Raw genomic sequence first — 6,000 nt, 5'->3', positions numbered from 1 at the left:
TACCTAAATAAATACACCAAGTTGATCAAATTATCATTGTTATTTTAATATAAGAAACCAATATACTGTATTTGAAAACAAAACTCTTATATTTTTACACTGAAAAATAGGTCAATCTTTAGTAATAGGTCGAATTCTATTGATAGTCGCGACAACATAAAAACTCAATTAATAATCAGTCATGAATATTAATTAAATAAAATATAACTATTCTAAAGTAGCGGCGTCATATCCATATTTCAGATATTCTAAAATAAGTATGTTCCTTTATCAAAAACTGTTATGTATTAAAGATGTTATCTTGAACAAAAGTATCAAAATTAATTAGAATACAAAACCGATAACTTACGTATATAGGTACTATAATATCTGTACCTCAGAGGCAAACGGATGCAAGTGCCAAATACCCAATTGTTCAGGAGAGCCAAAAAACAATTTTTATTTTAAACGAATACTCATAACTTCCAAGAAAATATACATAGAATGATCATTATTTTTTGTATTCTAATTCAATTAAAGTACTTCTGGAATATGTAAGAAAAGAATTAATATAATACAATTTTATATCTTAAAAAAAAAAACGTTGTGTGGATTTGCATTCTTCTGCCTCTAAAGATATTTTGTTAATATGGATATGTAGCCTAGCCAAAATAAAATAATTTATAAGTTTAAAAAATTTATAGATATAAATATAACAAAGCAAAACACATTTTTTTTTAAAATTTATTATGTCATCATCATCAGCCTGAATCTATTCACTGCTGGATGAATGCCTCGCTAATCTCCAAGCTGACTTCTCTCATTCCTGTGCGTTGCGTTGCAAAGTACTTCCGCAGAACTTTATCATTTCATCGATCCAGCGGCCTCTAGGTCTACATTGCGGACGTTTTGTACCTCTTGGATACCAGTGGATTACTAAATTTGTCCAACGATTATCTATTCTTCGAGTTATGTGTCCAGTCCATCTCCATTTGAGGCTTTTAATGAACTCTATTACATCGCAAACCCTTGTCTGCTTCCTTATCCACTCATTCCTCTTTTTTCCTTTTTTCCTTTCGCGTTATGCCCAGCATGCACCTCTACATACCACGTTGTGCTTCTCTAAGTTTCTGGATCTCTCTTTTACTAAGGGGCAATGTTTCACATGCATGTGATTGCGGGAAGCACACACCGGTTGAACACTTTGCGCTTTAAGCACAGTGGGAGGTCATTTTTGAAGAAATTATTCAGGCGGCCAAAAGCACTCCAGCCTAGCTTTGCCATTGATGAGGATCTCTTTTTGGCCCGCAAAGAAGTTGAACATGACTTTCTTCTTTGATAAATTTATTTTCAAGCCTGCTGAGTTCCTGCATTTTGCTTTGGAGGTATTCTGAGTCTTGCAAACTACTATATATTGTCATCGGCAAAGCGCAAATAACTCACGTATTCTTCATTTATGGGGACCCTTGTCATTCCAGTCAAGTGGCCTGAATAAGTCTTCAATGGTAGATGTAAATAGTTTAGGTAAGATTGTATCACCTTGCTGGACTCCTTTGCTGATAGGGTATGCGCGATGGTTTAAGGAGATGTTGTTGCGCTACTGTATATATTATTGAAAATATTTATACAGCGCCCGGGGATTCCTTGATTTCTGAGTGCATCGAGTATTGAAAATTTCTTTATGGAATCGAACGCTTTCTCATAGTCTAGAAAACCCATGGATAGCACAGCTTGTATTCCTGTTACCGCTCTGATTTTTCTGATGACTTGGATATGGTTCATAGTTCTGTATCTTCCTCTAAAGCCGGCTTCTTCTCCCGGCTGGTTCTCGTCTAGTACATATTGCAGATTATTGGATTTGCATCTTTCTGCTTCTAAGGTAGGTATGGCATTTGCATCTTTATGCTATGCTATATATCTTTTTTATTATAGCAACTGGGACTTTCATCTCTCTGCCTCTAATAAATAAAGCCTTTAGCACCACGATTCTTAAAAAAACTTATTTTCCCCAAAAACGGAGTTGCATCCGTCTGCCTCTGAGGTACAGATATATATTATAAACGAAGGTAAAAGATTAATAGTACACCTATTTACAGTGATATTTGTGTTATAATTTATAATATACCCAAGTATATAGTAACGTCGAGCAATCCCCCGTAGTTTTTTTCAATCAAATTCGGTCTAAGCCAAAAATTTTAATCGAATTTAACTATAATGTACACCGTCTCGACTGAGATGATCATAAATGAAAGCCACTGGCAATAGTACAATTCTCCACGCAGCTAGCCAAAACGAATGAAAAACAACTACCGCACATGCGTCGTTGCAACTTTTTACAATTCTACCTGCGGTTTATGTCGAGTGAAATTTATTATATGAGACAAGCATTTTTTTACCAATAATATCGCACCGACAGTATGTAGCAATACATTAAGTAACATGTGTTTTGTAAATCACTACTAATTTACATCGACAGATTTGACGTGTTGCAGTCGAGATGAGTTTCTATGTGCGACCGGGCTGATACACCGATTTGCACTATTCGTGATAACTGAATGTATCATATTTCAGCTTCATATACGTAATATTTATGTTCAGTCCTTATATAAACAACTAAATTTTTATCACGTTTTTTTCCCCTATATTATAGTGTTTTATAATATTCTATGATGTGCGTGGTAAGTTACTAAAGCTTATTATATACTAAAAATGCAAAATTCAATTAAAGTTTAAACCATCATCAATAACGGAATCATAGCACGCAAAAAATTATACAGCATAATAATTGAATAGAATAAATTAGTTTTTAATGTCAAAATACGCATACGGCAACAGCAATTAATTACGCTAATATGAAAATCGCGTAAGTTTTATGTGTTTTTTTTTTATAATTGCTTAGCAAAGTGTAATTTTATACCCCCCAATTATTTTTTTAATTCTTCAAATACTTTTACTCATAATATAAAAAGCTCATCATTTTCTATCTGAGTTACAGTTTTTCAAAGGCTTTCAACCAAACAAAGTTAAAATGTTTTCCAAAGTAAGTGATATTTAAGCAAATAAAAATGTGAAACAAAAAAAAAATCTTACAAAGTAGTGCAATCATTTCAATCAATTTAATTTAATGTATAAATAATCAAAGTACATACATTAACTTAGTGATGTGTCACAATATTTTTAAATTACTAATAATTATTGTTATCTTACTTGAATAATAATACATAATAGTGACTTCGAGATTGTAAAGTATAAAAATAATTTTCAAAGTGTACCATGCGTTGAAATCTTTTCACACTACTTTGATGACCTGTTAAAAATTATTAATTAATTTCTTACAATATCTTTGATATTAGGTATTTTAAAAGTTGAGACACATAGTACCTGTATTTACCATAAATAACTATTTTAATATTATAGGCCATTTAAATCATAGTTACCTTTCTAGTTAATCACCTGCCTTCTTAAAACATGTTTGTTAGATAAATGATACTAATGAAGTATCATTTATAAAATACCATTAATATTATGATAATATGGTTATTACAGTATACGAACTTTTGAATTATATATATAGGTATTAATTATTTTATCCTCCTGTATGATATCAGTTATTTTTCATTCACACAAATATTAATATTTCCCATTTTATACAATATGGACAGGTATGAAAAATATTTTAAAATAATATTCTTAATATACATAGGTTGCAGTAATTTGCGTAGTAGTGGTGGCTTCTTGCCATGCAGGCTACATAGGACACAGCGACTTTTCGGGACATTTGGAAAACTTTGACCATCTGAGCCATGGGGGACACGTCGAGCACACGGGACACCACCAACATGTGAGCGGTCATGGAATTTCAACGCAGAAGCTAGTGCAGTATCACGATATTCCTGAAACCCATCACCACTTCGACAACCACCATGACGAGAATAGCCATGATTACTCACACCACCACGAGCATGAAAATGTAAGAAAATATCAATATATTTGTACACTTTGCGGTTATTAATTAATACTATTAATATTACCTTACACTTTTGCGTAATAACCAGACTGACCACACGATATCGGTAAGTATCTAGATTACGTAAACCTATTTCAATATAATCAAAACATTTTTGTTCTTATTTCTGTACTTATTTCAAATACTGATTAGATACTTATCTTTATATTTTTTAATTAGTATCACTTTACGTACATAGATACCTCAAAATTTTTGAAATGCGTTCTTAATAAAAAACATACATTTTTTATTCGAATACTTTCATAAAAAAGATTATTAGAAATAAGGTTAATTCATTTATATTAGATATGCAGTAATTGTTAAAGATATATTTTTTGCAATAAAAAATATGATTCCGTCTTTTCAAATATTAGCATTATTCTAATAAATACAGGGAAATGTATAAAACTGCAGAGACATTGATAGAGATATATTTTTTTTAATAACGTAACCATCGTAAATGAGTCAAGGCCTTGTTAATACGACTGGCCTAGAACAAATAGTGTACTGGAATTTGACTGTAAACTCTGTAAAATACATCATAAAAGCTAAATTATATTGTACAATAAATTAAAGTGTAGTGTTCGTATTTACCAATACATATATCAGAAAAAACCTTAGTTTTTTTAATTATATCAATTATAATATAACTGATAATAAAAAATCATTCATAAAAGTTGCTTAAAACTAAATTATTTCCCCTTCAATTGTTTTTTCGTGTGTGTTATTTAATAAATTTGTATGTCATTTTAGGCTTACCCAAAATACGAATTCAAGTACGCCGTTTCCGATGACCACACCAAGGACCAAAAGAGGCATTACGAGTCAAGAGATGGAGATTCTGTGCGAGGAGAGTACGCCCTTGTCCAGCCAGATGGAGCCACCAGAACTGTCTCGTATACCGCTGATGACCACAATGGGTAATATAAAAAAGCCATTGTATTTATTAATTTTCCGAGTGGTTTAATAATTGAATTTATCAAAACGTAAAACAATAATTAAAGCACTTTGTGTAATTAATAGTATTAATTGTAATTTTCTACTTTTATCGAAAATATTCTTACCCTTCAATTAATTTTACTTATATCATTATTGCTTTATGGATCATTATAATCATTATAGCCCGAGTGAGTACTAGCTTACTTCTACTATGTATGTACACCTGTTCTCAACCAAAGTGGTAGTTTTCTATTTCATTACCATAAACATTCAACATTCGACAAAAGCAAATATTTTTTTTAACTGCCGCTTCACTTTAAACCGATAGTTCTCTCTTTATCAGTCCATTTTTGTTCGAACGGTCAACACGACCTATCCAGCGCAGTCCGAATCCGAATGATTAAACTGCGCCGAAATGTTTGCACCGAAAATAAAAATCAACAAGCGTTAAATTTTTAAATTTTATTTTAATTTACTCATTGATAATATGGTAACATTTTTTTCTAAATTATTATTGTACAGGTTTCCAATGCATATTACATAAGCACTCTTCACAAATGTCTTGAAAAGCTTAAATTCTCGGAAATAATATACCAAAATTATTTTAATATAATTTATGGATACAATATATTACAACAGTATAGAGTTCAATTACCCTTGTTATGTGTCTGAAAAAGTGATAATTTATGAGTCCTGTAAAGTTATTTCATATTAATCAGAATATAATTTTTCTTGTGCTTATTTTTGTTATAACAGAGAGAAAACAAATATATCAAAAGAAGCAAGGCCAAAATATAATATATTTAATTAAAATGTTAATAATGAATATAAAAACCACTAACATATATCAACACAACATTGAACTCAATATTTAAAGAAATAAAACAAATTCAATTGTCCATAGAATGAGTGAACTAATAAAAACCATATTATAGTTATTGTATGAATATATCGTCCTGAGAGGGTAAAAAACTTACATAATATTACCATGAAATCAATAGCTGCACATATTATAAGAAACATACGTTATGCTTAACATATTAATAATTTATTTCTTTATTATGATTATACCATTG

Source organism: Rhyacophila brunnea, unplaced genomic scaffold (assembly GCF_057557595.1).
Source record: "Rhyacophila brunnea isolate RB1 unplaced genomic scaffold, BYU_Rbru_1.0 scaffold_3, whole genome shotgun sequence".
In the NCBI taxonomy this organism is placed as follows: Eukaryota; Metazoa; Arthropoda; class Insecta; order Trichoptera; family Rhyacophilidae; genus Rhyacophila; species Rhyacophila brunnea.
This window is presented reverse-complemented; position numbering follows the sequence as displayed.